The sequence below is a fragment of the Rhinolophus hipposideros genome, assembly GCF_964194185.1.
Source record: "Rhinolophus hipposideros genome assembly, chromosome: 8".
NCBI classification, from domain to species: domain Eukaryota; kingdom Metazoa; phylum Chordata; class Mammalia; order Chiroptera; family Rhinolophidae; genus Rhinolophus; species Rhinolophus hipposideros.
Window position 1 is genome coordinate 7,420,894 of NC_138054.1, and position 18,971 is coordinate 7,439,864.

The window sequence follows — 18,971 nt, forward strand, 5'->3', positions numbered from 1 at the left end:
TATGTAAAAAGTCAAACTCACAGCATTTTATAACTCTTTAAATTACAGTTTAATTTACAGGATTATCAAATGCCTCAATACTTTAAACTGGAGCAAATCTTTTCATTTACAAACTTTTCCAAAATATAGTAGATGGTTGATTCTTCAAATGAAGAAAGCTGCATTTCAAACCTAGTCTGCAAATTATTTTGATTGTAAGCAGAAGAAACTTCAAGAGCAAAACATCCATTCACTTCAATTGTTTTATATGAAACAAGCAGAGTTTTACATGAAAACAAACAAAAATGCTGCTTTATTTGGAATCTCTAACTACTGAGGTCTTTATTCTTCAATACGTATATTGTTGGAGACACAGCATTCTGAGGAGGTGGTTGCGTAAGTTACTGCTGTGTAATCTTGTGAGATGCCTAACCTTAATGAAAATAATAATTAACACAGTACAAGAAAGATTAGAACCCCAATATTTTGCTCTGTGTTAGGGGTATCAGTTAACCACCACTCAGAATGAATATCATCAGAAATCAATAAGCTTTAAAAATGGTTTTCTGCCAAGGTGGGCAGTGTCGAGGTGGTTTTCTCGGTCTACGTGGGACTCAGCCTCCAAGAAGTCTGCATGAAATTCCACTTGCAAAAGCTGTTTGCTCTAAAGGCACCTCTTTCCCCGTATTTCCCGTGTATACTCCTCTTGCACACATTAAAACTGGGGGTTGAGGTTTTCCTTTTCTCTGGAGGCATCATTGCTCTCTGGAACCCCCATCACTGTTGAAGTGTAGACATCAAAGGCAATCTCGCCAGCTAAATTCATTTATTACAGTAGCTCCTGACAGGTGTTGCCACTAAATACTGGCTTGAATTTAAAATACACAGTATTAAATATGACACAAGTTTAATAAAAATAAACTTTCAGAAATAAATCTATGCAATAATGACAGACTCAGATTAAAAAAAAGAATGAAAGGAATTTTAAAATGAATTTCATAAGGATGTTCCTTCAGGAATAGCAAAGAACTAGGGGAATGTGTCTGATGCTATGTGCTATGAGCCTGAGCAACACCTTTGTACTAACATCCACTTTTATGGAGAGCATTGGAATAACTAAGACAATTACTAGTGTCCATTATTACACTTCAAATTATAATTTCAAAGACTCATATTACATTTGACCTATCAAATTCATGTTACACAAAACAAAAGTGAAGAAAAAAGAAAACCATGTTTATTCATGCTGGCTTTGAACCCACTCAAGACCTAATTTAAACACTCTAGTTTGTTTGAGCATTTTTTGTTCATACAACAATATTGCCTGCTATGTGCTAAGCATTATTCTAAGTGCTAGGAATACAACAGTGCGCGAGACAGACTCCTGCGCTCATGGAGCTTATAGTTCATGAGAAAAGTCAATGCCTGTGCTATTTATTTACTGCTTTATTTCTTACAACAAACTGTGGGAGAGAAATCATTACCATCATCCTAATTTGAGAAATTAGGAAATTCAGACAGGCTTGGTCATTAAGCAATTTGTTCAAGGTGATGAAACTAGTAAATAGTGGAATTGAGATCTGAACCTAGTCAGTCTGGCTTGAGAGAGAACCTGCAAGTTTAACCCCTAAGCTCCACAGCAGCTGTATGTATAGAAGATGCTTTGGAGTTGGTGAGAACTATATTCAACTTCTGACTCCACAATTAACTATTGGCGCAACTTTGGGCACATTTCTTAATTGCTGAGCTCCCATTTCCTTGTCTTTTTTCAGTTTAGTTCTGGAAATAGGAAGAAAATAGATTTTATAATATAATGAAAGCTTTATGCCTGGCACAGAATATGGGCTGACTCAGGAGATATTTATTGTTTGTGTTTTCAACAGTTACTGGAAAGTAAAGATAGGAGGAAGAAGAGGCAATTTTATCCCCTCAGGTTCTAAATCTGAAGAAAGGTGGTTGTCCCAGGGAAAGCCAGTCACTTTTGTTGAGGGAACTATTATGGCCAAAGGGAAAGCAGCCTCTGATACTTACCATGTGAATGTGGGCAAAGTCTTAGCCTCTTTCAATTGAACCTTTGAATTATTCTATAAAATGTGGGTAATTGTGGTCATAGTCTATGATGAGGAAGGCAGTTCAATAAATCACAGTTATTATTATTGTTATTTCCCCATTTTCTCTGGCTTTTTGATTCCTCCAGGTGGTCCTTTCTCTGCTCCAGCAGTAGGAAGCCCAACAAATCTATAGAACCCAAATCTACTTTCAAAGGCCATTTCATTCCAGATTCCCAAATCTTGAGCTGACTGTTTTCTGTCAGAGGACTTCTATAGGTCACCCTGCCACACACACACATGCACACACACACAAAAGTGATGATGTTTATTATTAACTGAAAAGTCTTAATAATTCCAGAATTATCATTGAAGAATCACCTGAAATCTAAACTCCACTCATAATTTCTGATTTTTTGAATCATTTATGGTCACCATAATCTCCGTTCATTCCTTAGAGCAGTAGTCGGCGAACTAGAGTCCATGGATCAAATGCAGTTTGCCACTTATTTGTGTAAATAAAGATTTACTGGTCCACAGTCCAGCTCACTCATTTGTGTCTTACTGTGTTACAGCAGCAGAGCTGAGAAGCTGTGACAGAGACCATATGGTCTGCAATGCCTAAAATGTTTAGTATCCGGCCCTTACAATAAAACTTCACAACTTCTGCCTTAGAGAGTTTTACATTTTATTTATTTAAGTGGTGATTTATTATAGACACACAGTCTAAGACTTGAGCCTAAGAAGAAAATATCATCACCCAGTTTTTCCTTCCAAAGAAACATTTGTTATTTAGCTAATAACAAACAACTGAACTACTATTAGGTCAACATCTAGTTTCCTTAATGTCTTCTAGCTAAATCCTCACAGTCTCAGAGCATGTTGAAGACATAGGAAATTGGTTGTAAGTTCTTATTGATTTCATTATACATTGCTAAAATGTTCAATTTTGTTACTGTAAAAGTTTAGAGCTGTGAAGGTAGTTCACATAGATAGACATGGGAATAAAGTGACAGGAATAAAGATTTGTTTCCTGGGCTCCTTACAACAAACCCTATGAGGGAATTTTCACAGATGGGAAACTGAGGCTCCATGAGGTTGTCACATGCAGGACATCAAGTAACTAGGCAGAGGCAGAGACAGGACGTGGACCAAGGCGTCTGCACTGTGACGGCCATTCTCTGTCCTCTGCATCATGCTGTCTCCGTGGAGACAAGGAGGAGGATGCTGGAGGATTACAGAGATAAAGGAAGCCAAGAGAAGAATGAAGTGAGAAAATCTGAAGGGCTATGAGGCGAGAAGGCAGGGCAGGGATGTACTGTGGTGGTAGTAGGTGTGTAAGACAGAAAGAAGTATGAGTCCAGGGGCTCAGTAACTGGTAATGAGAAAGAAAACTTGGCTGAGAGGAGCCTGCAAAGAAGGTCTCAGGGCTAAGATGGATTTGAGTTGGGAAGGTTTCTAAAGTGGTGTCAGTGACTGAAGAGAGAACATGTATGGTCCGGCCATGTGGTGCCAGACCAGCATATGGAAGCAAATCAGGAACAGGCAGTGATTACATTCATTCCAAAGGGAAAAAAAAGAACCCAGATTGGCAGGCCTTTTCATATTCACTGTATGGAAAAGCTGATTATGAATGTGAGACCTGACATGTCAATAGTACCGCAGGGTATTGTTGCTTGCTCTATTACACCATGTTTAATTCTGGATGTAATGATTTCAATGACAGCACGGGGGAAGAATTTTCCGTGATTGAATTGTGAGTAAGGAAGCTGTGACAGAGTAGTATTTCATTTCACTAAATAGCCCTTCTCCCCCTCAGGAGGTGGCATGTGTGAAACCACAATCAGGCTACACTCTGGAGCAGCCATCCATCAGCAGCTATGACTGCCCATAAGCTATCCTTGGCCAAATCTGGATGTGAAATGCAGCCCTACACAGGTGACAACCATGCACATGTTAACTGAAAGTGTGAAATGCCTGGATAGATGTTTTGTTTTTACCCCCACAAATAGTACAACTTTGTGTTAAAAAACTATGAGCAAGAAAAATAGAAGCAGGAAATATAATATCCCAGAAAGGATTTTTATTTTGTTTTTAATGATGTAGTCTTTGAAATTGGACTACAAACATGAAAAAATATAATTACCAATTGTATTCTTTCACACTTATCTAAAATTGGTGCCATCTTCCCAAGTGATCTAGAAATTAACATATGCTGTTTGTTTAAATGCTAGTTTTAATCTGTAAATTATTTTTGAGGCCACAGAAATACTATTTGTAAGGCAAAATTTGGCTGGACCCTGTGCCAATATTGGAATGCTTCTGTGCCTTCTTTAGTCTCACTCTCTCCTTATATACACATTTGTGAATACAGAGAAATGCACCTACATTAACCCCTTAATCCCCCAGCCTAGAATCAGGAGGAAGAGAGTAAAAATATTTAATTACTTTAAGATTTTCTTCTTTTTTGACCTTGGCTCAGTGGGCCTGAGCTTTTTGTTGGTTTCTACATCTTAATGTCACTTAGAAGTTGGCAAGAGAAATCTACCTCCAGCTCAGACTCAGTTACATGTGACTGTGGGGAGAGTTTACTCTCAACCATTCATTTCAGACTTGAGAACCCACTGCAATCAAAGCCCTACATGGGTAGTACCCCACAGAGGAATGTGTTGCATTAAAACATTAATTTTATAGTTCAGCTGATGGCTTTGGAATATTTTTATATTAAAAACACAATGTCCCATGTGGTGATTCGGATCCCCAGTAGTCTAGGAAATCCACCATTAGCATATAGTATGGTTGGTATGGTTAAATATTGTTGCTAATAGGATGATTCACACTTCATCTTGCTTGTATCTAGAACCTGGAAGATTGTACTCAACATGGAGAAGAAGGAGGTCCCTGTACCTGAGGAATACACTCTTGTCAGTCACTGTTTCCCCTGGTGCTCTGAAGTGAAGAAGCTTGTATGTCAGGACACACCTATTTCTCTCATCTCATGGGCATGTCATCTGAAAATCAAGTGGCACCTATGCTACACTTAGTAATAGTATCAGTTCTCGTTTTGCAAGCCTTAATCAATCACCAGAAAACGCCAAACCTAGCTTTTCCCCCTTATTCACTTAGATATCTATTTTTCTTACTCAACTAAGGATATTGTCTTATTTGTCTTTGTAGAAAGTCACAATGCCTTGCACTGAGTGGGTGCCCAATAAATGTCAAATGGGACTGAATTGAGCGTCTGGCAGATGTCCTGTCCTGTTAAGAACATCAGAGAGACTTTAGGAGCCCTGGAAAGAGAGGGCTGCAGCAAGCTAGTTGGCAATTCCAAGCACCCTTCCCAGGAAACAAAAGCTTCAAGCTCTAAATTTTTCCTTCAGAAGGTGTTTTCCATTCAGATATAAATACTTTTAAGCTGAACTATGACTCCACCTAGTAACTGCAGGTTTTCTTTAATAGGGAATTCTTCTATGAGGGTTGTCTCTGAGGAACTCATGAATATAGCATGTCTCCAGCTGGTGAAGGTAAATTTAATGATGTTAACTCATTTTTCCATGTGATACATTTTTTTCCCAAGATGCACCTTTCATGTTCAAAATAATCAACCTATTTCCAAATGGGCACCGGAAGTGTTACTGTGGCAGTGCGATGCTTGTGGCAGAGCTGGATGTACAAATGCAGTAGCCTTTGGAAGGGAAGCAAGCTTGTTTTAAAGATCTGATGACGGAACGGGGGTGCAGAGACCAGGACGGAATAAGTCCTTGAACAACGCCTGGAAACATTAGGTTACCAACTACAGAAATAGAACACCACCACCAAAAAGAAACAATCATAAGGCACAGAAATCTTGGATGACAGCAACAAAGAGGAGAAAAACACAAATGTTCAAAAGCAGATCATTTCAATAAGGATCTCCAGGAACCTGCCCTTTCTATTCACACCTTGTTTTATATAGATATAGATATAAATATAGGTGTAGCTGTAGATGTAGATAGATACAGATACAGATATAGATATAGATATAGATACATAGACAGATGGATACATGTGATATTTCCTAAAGGAAGAAAGCTTCCTGGCACTGTTTATTCTGTGGCTCCAGGGAAGTGGGGAAGGAAGGAGAAGCTTCTTGAGGACAGGGACTGAGTTTTGTTTAACTTTGTATAGCCGGTGGCTTGTATGACCCTTAGAACATAGTAGGCGCTTGATAAATATTTGGTGAATTGAAGATAAATACTCCTTAAGGTGTCTTATCTACCTTCAATTTATTTCACCTTTCTTTCAATCCTTCCCAATTATCTTAAAATATTTTTTGGAGTAAAGTGTAATTTTGCAAAATATCTACAAAATGGACACTGTGCTAGACTGAATGATTCAGAAAAAAATAATAAGGCTACTGCATGATGCTGACCATCAGCCTTCAGAAGTGCACACCTTCGATGGCTAACCAAGGCAACAATCTGGACACGTGGAGATGAAGCTGAGGCTCAGGGAGCAGCCCAGAGAGGAAGGAAAGGATAGGAGATAAAATTCAGAGGAAGCATGAACAATTGAGATGGGAGAATTTCTTCACCTGTGAAACAGGACTCTCTCTAGAGCTCCTTTAGTGAATCTGACACACATTTTAAATGTAGCTACAGTATGTCAGGCTTTGGCTGGGATTATGAGCCATGAGGAACAAGCTATGGTGGAGGCTTCTGAAACATAAGTCATCGCAACTGTTGGGTGCAGTAGAAACCCAGAAACTGCCTACAAAAGTTGGAGAATGTGGCTTTCAGATACAATATTAAAGGTGGGTAATGTGGAGAGGAGCCTCTCCAGCTGCAGGAACAATGAAAGCATGGAGCCTAAGGGAGCGAGGAGACACTCCAGACACCTGTTGCAGGAAAAGCGCTGACTGGGCAGGTTAAGAACTAACGGGACCTTTGACACTATGTACAGACATTTAGGCTGTGTCCAGGAAGGGGCTGGAAACGGGGCAGGAGCCACTGAGATGCTTCAAGTGGCCTGATGAGATTTCCACTTACTTTAGAATGCTCTTTTTGGATCCACAGGAAATCCCATCCCCAGGCTCCTTTACCCTCTGGATTCTACTTAGGTTTAGATAATGAGAGGCTTTAGAGGCAGAAGGGGGAGATGCCAAGGTGTGTCTCCCCTTCTCTCTCTGCTTCTTGAGAGGCTGAGTCACCTCCATGGCTCCCAGCTCTCCCTGGAGCTGGCCAGCCCCTGCTGTCTTAGGGATGGTTTCTGGGTGTTGGTGACACTTCCTCCTTCGTGTACCCGCTGTTCCAGGTGTGGGGGGCAGGTTTTTTTTTTTTCTGTTGCTAATTCCTGCGTTGCCTCACTGTGTCGCTTATTTGGCATCTTAGTGTTCTCCCATCAGTGTAACCAATTGTTCTAAATAAACTTCTGTTCATTATAAAACTAGGGGAGTTTTCATTTTATGCTCTGGACCCTGACATTGCAATGTGTGAGATCTTATACTGACACTCTATATCGACTTTAAGACTTACATTCATTTTGCATCTGGAGAAACTGGGACTCAGAGAACTTAAATCACTGACTGTAGGTTACCTAGCTATCAAATTGCTGAACAATGATTTGAACCCCTGTCTGTTGGTCCAGCAGTCGTGACGGGGGAAGCTAATAAACTCCTCAGTCTATTTTCCATCTGAAAAATACAATTTTAAAACATGAGGATTAAATAACAAATATTACTTAATATATGTGAAGGTCATGTCATGAACTGAACAAATAATCATTTTTCTCATTATTATAAGTTGTCAGTAGTCACAACAGCAAAAAGGAAACTTACTAAACCTATTTTATTTTTATTTCTGAGTGTGACCACATGGGCAGTGAAGAGGTGGCTGCTGGTGTGGTATGGTTAAGGGATTTATTCAACAGGCAATTATTGAGTGCCATGTAAGTGCCAGACACTGTTCTAGGTACGGAGAATACAGTGATACCAACACAGATACGTTCATGGAGCACACAGTCTGGTGGGAGTAAACAGATGATAAACAAATACATATATATTGTATCAATAGATGTAAGAGCTATGAAAAAAAATAAATACAGCCTCTTAAGGGGACAGAGAGTGATGGGGGTACATGTGCTAATTAGAGTGAGTAGAGTAGGACATGCTGGTAAGGTGATATTTGAGCAGTCATGCAAGAGAAGTGAGGATATGTGTAAACATTGGGAGAAGAGCATTGCAGTAAGTGCAAAGGTCCTGAGGAAGGCACTACTTGGTATGCTCAAGGAGGTTGATGTGACCTCCAGAAGCAGAGACAACAGTAGGTGATGGGGATCAAGTGGGGCCTTGGAGGCTGTTTGTAGGATTGTAGAATTTATGCTGATGTAGAAAAGAAATCACTTAGGAAAGAAGCATAGACTGCATTATTGGAAAAAAAATCACTTTGGTTGCTGTGTGAGATTGCTATGAAGATCTCTTGACTTCCCATAATATTTCCATTTTGATTATTGATCCTGAAAATCCTCCCAATAGAAGACAAATTAGAGATAATGCTAATATGCTTTTATCCCTGGAAAAGGTGATATACATTGCGCACATTTGCTACTCTGTAATATGAAACCTTTCCTAACAGCTGTTCTTAACAAATGGGAGAGAACTGGACATTAGGAATAGTGAAACTTTTATGCCATGCGAAATGGTATAAAAATGTGGCCACTTGAAGTACCAAGATTATCTGTGTCACAACTGTTTTGGGGCAATCTTTAGCCCTTCTTGGCACGAGTTTAAACTAAACTCTGTTGGTCTATCAATCCATGGAGATTGAAATCTACTAGGATCCGGAGATGTGGAGGAGAGTGATAGGATGTTGGTGTCACAATGTCTAGTTTATTGTACTTTGATGGGTTTCACGATTATAAACCAAACTGCATATCAGCTTTTTGTCCCTCCTCACGTCAACTGTGAAGCAACACTTTCAACTGACAAAGGATGTTTCCACATTTCTTGGGGTTTTGCCACCCTCAAGCTGGGCTCTGGAAGCCCAAGGCAAGTTTAGTGTGGGTAGGGACATACTTTGGACTGAAAATAGGGATCACTGACCAGATACAAGAGCTAGCAGCTTTGGGGCCTACCTGTTTTGTGTTGTCAATCAGCTTCAGGAAGCATGACATAAGAAATTCTCTCCTACAAGCATTAAATTTCCCCAGCAAATGGCAATCCTATGGAGCCAAAGCACCATTTGTTTGTATTTTATCCACCATGTAAGCAGACTGAGGCTTGTGGGTCTTAAAAGACAGACTCATTTAGTTAAAATCATGGCAACACTTAAAATAACAGTATCATTATCCAAAAAGATAAGATCAAAAGTTTAACTGAATGTTTTCCAAATAAAACTGAGCTGTGATGAAATTTTCACACAACAGTCAATTCTTATTAATAATTTAAAGGCAACAACAATGAGAATAATGACAAATCATTGGTAATTCTACCAAAATACTTGCCCGTGTTTGGAATGCAATATATATTAATGCAATATATAACAGCAAGTGTTAAAGGCATTTGCATTGCCAGAGATTAAACCAATTATTAGTAAAGCAAAAATCAACATGGAAATTTTCTAAGCATTAGGATGCAGTCTATCTGTTATTAGTTTGCATGTAGATATTGATAATGCATGCTCAATAAACGTTTATTTAAACAGATATTAACTGGTGCTTATAGAGCAAAGTAATAGCGCTTAGCCTGGAGATGACAGGGGTGAATATATGAGATCTGTGTGATATGCTTCCTGTGCTCAGTGAGTTTATGATCCAACATCCAAGTTTAGCCTGTAATTCAAGTCAGAAGAGCTCTACCACTTGACGGTAACAGACCCAAAGCAGTGGACTACTGGTGGAGTCAAGAGCAACTTTATTAAAGACATAACAAAGATAGAACTTGAAGGATGGGCAGAAAGAATGATGCGACACTGCATTTTATTAGTTCACATATATGTTTATGTGTGGATGTCCATTTGCTTATTATAGATGTGCATAGTTGCTTCATGAGCTGATCACTGTTTACATTTAAAAACATCATAAAACGAACTGTACTTAAGCCTGGTTTTCATAAATGACATAAGTCAGCTTCACAAGTGAACATGAAGACCTTGTTTGAACACAAGGATGTAAAGGGACCGTGTTCTAGGTTGGACCAGTGGAACCCTGCCTGGGACACCTGCTGGGAGAAGGTGACTGCTCTTCTTGACATCTCCCCAAGACCTTGGGGTATATTCCAATCTTCCCTCATTTCTTCCTGTAACTTGTTACCTACTGATTTGCCTAAACTCTTTTAAAATAAAGGTCATTGCTGAATACTTTATTTTTGGACTGAAGAGGTATAATTTGGCCTTCTATGAATGACACCCAAGTCCAGTCCTTTGGAAAGTGGCACAGTAAGGGAACTTTGTTTAAAACATCTGTCACTACTCATAAGCTCCAAGGTTTAACTCCAAACTCAGAGCATGTATTCTGAAGTTTCACACTGTCTGCTGAGTGGCCAAAGAGTCCTTACTTTGGGACTTCCTCTATGCCTGCCTTCCCTGGGAGGTCCTAGTCACCAAATATCTCCACACTGCACCCCATAAAAACAGCCATTTAGCAACTCATTCTGAGGGAATTGTTCTCAGCTAACTGTTAATGGCAACATTCTAGTAAATTCATTCTTGTTAAAATGTTAATATCTGATAAGACTAGCTATACTTCCTTTAACCTCTATAGTTACTGCGACTACTGCCGTAGTTGAATTTATTCATTACATATAAGTTGGAGAGGGGGATGGGCTCCCATTCAGTGGACCCCGTATCCTTCCAAGAACTTTCCAGATTTCAGGCCAAACATTGGGCCAGGAATACTAGGACCAGCTAGCAATTTGCAACTGAATTCCATTGATTCCTTCATGAGAGAAGAAACTAGGTATGAAGAACTTGGTTAAGGTATCATTATTCCTGTGTAACTTATTGTCACTATGTCTTATGTCAAAATAATACATTTTTGTTGTTTTAGCTACTAAGATTGTGATCATTTGTTTTAGCAGCAATAGAAAGCTAATCCAAACACAAAGCACATTTTTGGCACATTGTAAAGATTACCAAATGTCATTTTATGAGTGATATTATTATTGGCCCTACACTCATACTCACTCGAGTCTCTTTAGGTATGAATTAAGAGAAACTTCAAGAATGAGAAATGTTATGGAGTTCAGGGGTCATGGGTCAGGGGTCAACACAAGCATACCATAGAGGCAGAAACGATGGTAAATGAGATTAACCTGGGTTAGATTGGGAAATACCAAAAGGAGATAAAATAGCAATAAACATACCTATAAATAAATAGATAGATTAAATAAATAGATAAAATAAATAGATAAAATAGCAATAAACATATCTTGATTTCTAAATACCACTTTCTATTAAAAGAAAACAGAGTTCCTTGGAGAAATGGTTTCCAGATCTGTGGCAGAGAAAATATAAGACGAGCTTAAAGCATCTTGTCCCAGATAAGGAAATAAAGGATACTGAAGCCAATTGGAAGAGTTTCCAACTGGCAAAATCTAGGACAATTTGAAGATCGGATTAATTAATGACAGTAACAGATTTCAGTAAGCCATTTTATTAAAGAAGAAATCATGAATTCATACTGATATCAATTAATCATTCTATCAATAAAATTTGATGATGAATAGAATAATCTCATAGTCTCAGGTACTTTCTTATAAGGCATTTATCAACTACAAAGAGAACAAAGACTAATTCTGCAGTGAAGAAATCCTGAAAGACACCACTGTGTTGGATGTACTTCCCAGAGCCCCCTTCAGGAATGACAGACTTACACAAAATGCTGGAAGTGATGTCAGAATATGGTCTTCAGTGGGTCAGCTCTCTTTAGGAATTGTCTTAGCTGAAGAAAACTTCCTCATCCAAGACAACACTTCATTTTAGGAGCAGCTCACATCCAGTGCACGAATAACATGGGGGTACAAAGGCCCAGTCCCCTCCCCCCGCACCAGCAGAATTCTGAAGAGCCATACCAGCTCTGTAGCTCCTGATGAAGTTAGCTGTGGTTTTTGTTGAGACTGCATCACAGCTGAAATTCTCCCTCTGCCAGTTCTGCTTTCTTCCATAGTTGATTAAGAACAATCCCTAATCAACTTCTTGCATGATAATTTCAAAGCCTATTTCCTAGGGAACCCAACTGCTATAGACTGAACCCTTTATCTTTCTATATTTATATGTTGAAATCTAACCCCAATATGATAGTATTTTGAGGTGGGGCCTGTGGGATGTGAGTAGGCCCTAAGGGTGGAGCCCTCATTAATAGGATTAATGCCCTTACAAAACAGACCCCAAAGAGATTCTTTACGTCTTCTTCCATGTGAGGACACAGTAAGAAGACAGCCATTATGAACCAGAAAGTAGGCTTTCACCAGACACCAAATCTGTTGGCACCTTGATCTTGGACTTCACAGTCTTTAGAACTGTGAGAAATAAACGTCTTTAGTTTATAAGCTGCTAGTCTATGGTATGCTGTTATAGCAGCCCAAATGAACTAAGACACCAACCTATAGCCTTAATCAAGTGATCAAAGTTAACATCATCAGTACTGGAATCTGTAAAAAATTATGTGCAACCAGGTGGAATTCATTGAGAAGGACACAACATGGCTTCTGTGATATTACTGCCAAAGGTACATAACCTGATTTTAATCATGAGGAAACATCAAGCACACCCAAATTGAGGGGCATTCTACAAAATTACTGCTTTATAATCTTCAGAGGTATCAAATAATGCAGGTCAAAGAAAAACTATTAAACTCTTCCAAATTGAGGAAAACTAAAGAGATGAGACATGACAATAGAGTGCAACATGTGATTCTGGACTGAGTCCTCTTGCTATCAAGGACATTATTGGAACAATTTGCAAAACTCAGATGGAGTCTGAAGATTAGGTGATCTTAGTGTTAGCTTCCTGATTTTGATGGTTATATAGGAAAATGTGTGTAGGAATGTTTATAGGAAATATGCCCCAAAGTATTCAGGGATGATGCAATATCACATTGACAACTCTCCAGTGGTTCTGGGGAAAAAACCCTGAAGTTCTTTGTAGTGTTCTTGTAAATTTTCTGTAAAGTGGAAGTTTGTTTCAAAATTTTAAAATAATGTTTCAACAATAACGGCAACAGAATACAATTTGTACAATTATTTTGCATATTCCTGTCCTTTTTTTAGCTTTTTCTCTTTGGAACACCAACATCAATTCTTGAAAAGTATGTGCCGAAAGGATACCTCTGATTTGCCTTGCACTAGGCAACTTCCTAGGTCAAACAAAGGGCACCATGTAAACTTCACCTTGAGAAGCATCAGCTCTAAGGAAATATAGGACTAACCAGGGAGGAGCAAAATGTCAATGAAGAGCTCAACCTGTTGCATAACAATGCAAATGGAATCCAAGACTGATGAAATCAATATGTGGGCAGTTACCCAGTAAATCACTGAAACAGGGATGACTGAGCATCCACAAGGTCAGGTTTACTATACCATATAAATCTAGAGGAAATGAGGCAGAGAGAAAAAAGAGATTTCTTTTTACCTTCTGATGATGATTACCTTATACTTGTTCCCTAAATAATCAAGATTGTGATTTTCTTTCTTGAAATATTATCTTGACGGTTATAAACACAAGTTCTCTCTTTATGAATCATCTTCATTTTTAAAATTTGGCTAACACTCCACTCGAGTATCTTTGACATGTTTAAAGCCATTTGTTTCACAAACATGAAAGTTAGAAAAGATTGAAATGACGGAAATGAAGTAATGGAGACAGTGTGTCATTTTCTATCACTTACGAATATGTTGCACAAATAAAAAAAGTTGTTTGATGGAAAATGCCACCCTGGCTGTCTCCACTACTTCATTTCCATCATTTTAGTCATAGGATAATTATTTTTGTCTCTTTTTGTGAAATTAATTGCTTCAGAATACTAAAGGCTCTTGTCTACGCTGAGCACTAATTCTCTGGAAAACTTATAGCATATCTATAATGTCAACTGAATTTTGAGATGTTGAACATCAAATGTGGCTTCCCTCTTTGAGAGCCAGTTATGGGATTGAGAGGAAATGATATTTTTCCTTTGTATTTTCCTAGTTAAGAAAACAGGACTTGAGGAGAGATCCAAGACAGTGGAGTAGATAAACACTGTGCTTGCATCCTTCTGTGAACTAAATTGTTCTACAACTAAATTATAGAACAATCAACCCAGAGAACCATCTGAAGTCTGGCTGAACAGAAGTCCTACAACTGAAAATTTAATGATGATGCCACGTCAAGACTTGTAGGAGGGGCAGAGATATGGAACAGGCCCCAAACCTGCATGTGGCGGTTGAGAATCAGGAAGGATATCTTGGCATGTTGGTTAGCCCTGGAGTGACTCCAGATCCCCACACAAGTCTCCCCAGCCCAGAGTACTGGTGCCGAGAAGAGGAACCCCCACATCTGCTTGTGAAAAGCAGTGGGGATCCGACCATTCAGGTGGAACAGAAGGCTGTGGGAAACCCGCATTTAAGATGTTCTCTTAAATGGCCCTTGCACAGACTCATTCACTCACAGGCACTCACTTTGGTCTCCAGTGGAGGGTCAGTGATTTGGGAGGTCTCAGAGACATATGGGGGCCCAGACTGAGGAGTGTAGCTTCAGGGTGAGGACTGGAGGACAGTCCACATTTTCCCAGTGAGAGGTCCTTCTTCCGTGTAGCCATCAGGTGGGCGTTGTCTTGCTTACGTTCAGCTCGCCCCCCACAGGCCAAATCTGAATCTGATTGGCTTGGTGAGCTACTCTGCTCCACTCATGGATAGTCAGAGGAACTTTCTCTGCTACCTTGTTTCCCCAAAAATAAGATCTAGCCAGACCATCAACTCTAATGCATCTTTTGGAGCAAAAATTAATATAAGACCTGGTCTTACTCTAATATAAACCAGTTATAATATAATATGATATAATATAATATAATACTGGGTCTTATGTTAATTTTTGCTCCAAAAGACGCATTAGAGATGATGGTCTGGCTAGGTCTTATTTTTGGGGAAACACGGTAGCAACCAGCCCCACCTACGTTGCACTCTTTCTTAGAAAACAACTGAAGTCCAGCAGGCCCCAGGTGGGTGGCGACAGTCCTCAGTGTGCTCTGAGACTTTTGCTGAGTCACTTCAGGATCAGCATTGGCACCAAACCAGAGGCTACATTAACCTGGTGACCACAATTCTTCCCACTTTAGTGACTCCCTGAGGCCTTGTCTCACCCAACTTGTGTACAGCATGAGGCCTTATCAGTGGCTGAACTGTAAGGGAGTTAGTAGATGGCAGCAGACTTCTGGGTGTCCTGGCTTTTGAGGAGTTACCCCAGGTTTGTTACTGGTGGCAAATGTCCTCAGTTCACAACATGGCCTCTCACACATGCCTTCAGGTCAAGTACAGGTGGCAAACACCTGCAGATCACTTGTAGCTCCTTCTAAGTAGCCCGTGGCCAGTCACAGTCAGTGGCTGAACTGGGCCTGCACCAGAGCTCTTCTTGTTGGTCCCAGAATTAACATACTTGGAGGTTTGTTTCAGATCACAGCACAATATTGCTCAATTTGCCACACAAGCAGCACACAAAAAAGGGTGGTCTCAACAGGCACCAGAGTTCATCAGGTTGAATCCCACTCAGTGGAGTAAGCCTCCCACACAACAGCCCACAAGTTGTTGATGTGGCCAAACCCTGCAGCCAGTCAGCCTAAGGGTTAATCACAGCCACTGACATTCCAAGAGCAATCGAGGCTCAATTATAACAGGAGGGAACACACAATTCACACAAGGGACACTCCTGAAACACATGGCTAAAGTGACCAAAGAGACTGTGTCACTGGGCCCCCCAGGACACCTACTACAGAAGGCCACTGGTCAAGACTGAGAGACATAGTAGCTGTACCTAATACATAGAAAGAAACACAGAGAGGCAACCAAAATGAGGAAATGAAGAGATGCATCCCAAGTGAAAGAACAGGAGAAAACTCCAGAAAAAGAACAAAACAGAATGGAGGCAATCAAACCTACCAGATACAGAGTTCAAAACAATGGTTATCAGGATGCTCAAGGAACTGAGTGAGACCTTCAATAAAGAGACAGCAAGCATTAAAAAAAAAGACATAGAAATCATTAAGAAAAAACATTCAGAAGTGAAAAACACAATAACTGAAATGAAGAATGCACTAGAAGGAATCACCAGCAGAAAAAATGAAGCAGAGGATGGAATCAGTGATTTGGAAGATAGGAAGATAAGGTAGCAGAAAACACCCAATTGGACCAGCAAAAAGAAAAAAGAATAAAAAAAAAATGTGGCTGGTTTAAGAGACCTCTGGGACAACATCAAGCATAACAGCATTCACATCATAGGGGTACCAGAAGGAGAAGAGAGAAAGCAAGGAATTGAAAAGCTATTTGAAAAAATGACTGAAAACTTTCTTAACCTGGTGAAGTAGACATACAAATCCAGGAAGTGCAGAGTCCCAAACAGGATGCACCCAAACAGGCCCACACCAGGACACATTATAATTAAAGTGACAAAAGTTAAAGGCAAAGAGGAAATCCTAAAAGCAGCAAGAGAAAGGTAACTAGTAACTTACAAGGAAGCTCCCATAAGACTGTCAGCTGATTTCTCAGAAACTGTGCAGGATAGAAGGGGTTGGCACAAAATATTCAATGTGATGAAAAGCAAGGACCTACAACCAAGACGCTTCTACCCAGCAAAGCTATCATTTAAAATTGAAGGACAGATAGAGCTTTCCAGACAAGAAAAAGCTAACAGAGTTCATCACCACTAAACGAGTATTACAAGTAATGTTAAAGGGACTTCTTTAAGAGGGGAAAAAACAATCATATTTATGAATAATAAAATGGCAATAGCTACATATCCATCAACAATTACTTTCAATGTAAACGGATTAAGTGCTCCAATAAGAAGACATCGGAGAGCTGAATGGATAAGAAAATGAAACCCTCACATATGCTGCCTACAAGAGACTCAGTTAAGATTGAAAGACACACACAGATGGAAAGTAAAGATATGGAAAAAAAATTTATGAAAATGGAAATAAAAAAACAAACAAGAAAAAGCTGGGGTAGCAATACTTATACAAGACAAAATAGACTTTGAAATAAAGGTTATAAGAAGAGACAATGAAGGACCCAGTAATTCCATTTCTGGGTATTTATCCAAAGAAACGCAAAATGCTACTTCAAGGGGACATGTGCATCCATAGGTTCATTGCAGTATTGTTTACGATAGTCAAGATGTAGAGGCAGCCTGAGTGTCTGTCGATGGATGGATGGATAAAGAGTAGGTGGTACATATATACAATGGAATATTGCTTGGCCATGGAAGAGAATGGGTTCTCACCATCTGCAGCAGCATGGATGGACCTGGAAGGTGTTGTGCTGAGTGGAGTATGTCAGACAGAGAAACACAGATGCAATGTGATTTCACTTGTATGTAGAATCTAAGAACAAAATTAACAAACAAAACAGAAACAAACTCATAGATACAGAAAACTTTTTGATGGTTGCCCAACGGGAGGGGGATTCGAGTGGTGGGTGAAAAAAGGGGAAGGGATTAAGAAGTACAAATAGGTTGTTACAAAGTAGTTATAGGGATGTAGGGTATAGCATAAGGAATGTAGTCAATAATACTGTAATAAGTATGTATAGTGTCAGATGGGTACTAGATTTGTTGGGGTGATGGTTGATGGGCAGGGCGAAAAGATGAAGGGATCAAAAAACACAAATTGGTAGTTACAGTATAGTCATGGGGATGTAAAGTAACGCATAGGGAATATGGTGAATGATATGGTAATAACTATTTATACTGCTAGGTGGTTACTAGACTAGTCGGGGGATCACTTCTTAAATTATATAAGTGTCTAACCACTATGCTGTACACTTGAAATTAATATAAAATAATATTGAATATCAACTGTAATTGATACATTTAAAAGGGTGGGAGGGGAAGGAGAATGAGAGGTCCAAATTTCCAGTTATAAAACAAATAAGTCATGGGGTTGTAATGTACAGCATAGGGAATATAGTCAATAAAATTGTAATAACTACGTATGGTGTCAGATGGGTACTAGATTTATGAAGGTGATCACTTTGTAAGTTATATAAATGTCTAATCACTATGTTGTATCCCTAAACTAATATCATATTGTATGCCAACTGTAATTGAAAAACAAAAAATATTAATATGAAACTGTCAAAAAATAAAATAAAATCTAAAAACAAAGAAAACAGGACTTGAAATAGTATTAATTCTTATCATATAAATTCATATGCAAGGCATGATACTTTTCTTGGAAGAGTTGATAGCATTGTACTGATTACCACTTTATGTAAAGAAAAGAATCTTGCACATGTGTTTCTCCTCAGGTAACACCCCAATGTGAAGTACTGCACACACTTCATTTAGCTGTTGGACTGTACAAAGTATCAGGCCCCAAAGATTCTCGTTTCAGTATGTCTTAGTCTTCGGAGGCTGCTATAACAAAATACCATAGCCTTGGTGCCTAAAATAACAGACATTCACCTTTCACAATTCTGGGGGCTGGGAAGTCCAAGATCAAGGTACTGGCAGATTTGGCTCCTGGTGAGATCCCTCTTCCTGGCTTGCAGATGGCCACATTTTTACTGTGTCCTTACATGGTGGACTGACAGAGAGCTCTGGTGTCTTTTCCTCTTCTTAAAAGGTCATGAATCCCACCATGGGTCCCCAGCCCAGGGACCTCATCTAAACCTAATTATCTCCCATAGGCTCCACCTCCAAATACCACCCTGTTGGAAGTTAGAGCTTCTCCATATGAATGTCGCGGGGGGTGGGGTGGGGTGAATGGACACAAACATTCAGT

General features: G+C 39.4%; 1 protein-coding gene across 2 annotated transcripts in view; it reads right to left on the minus strand.

Moving 5' to 3' along the window:
- F13A1 (coagulation factor XIII A chain) overlaps positions 1-18,971 on the minus strand; it is a 196,665-nt gene that overhangs the window by 136,503 nt on the left and 41,191 nt on the right. The gene's annotated exons all lie outside the window — the stretch shown is intronic.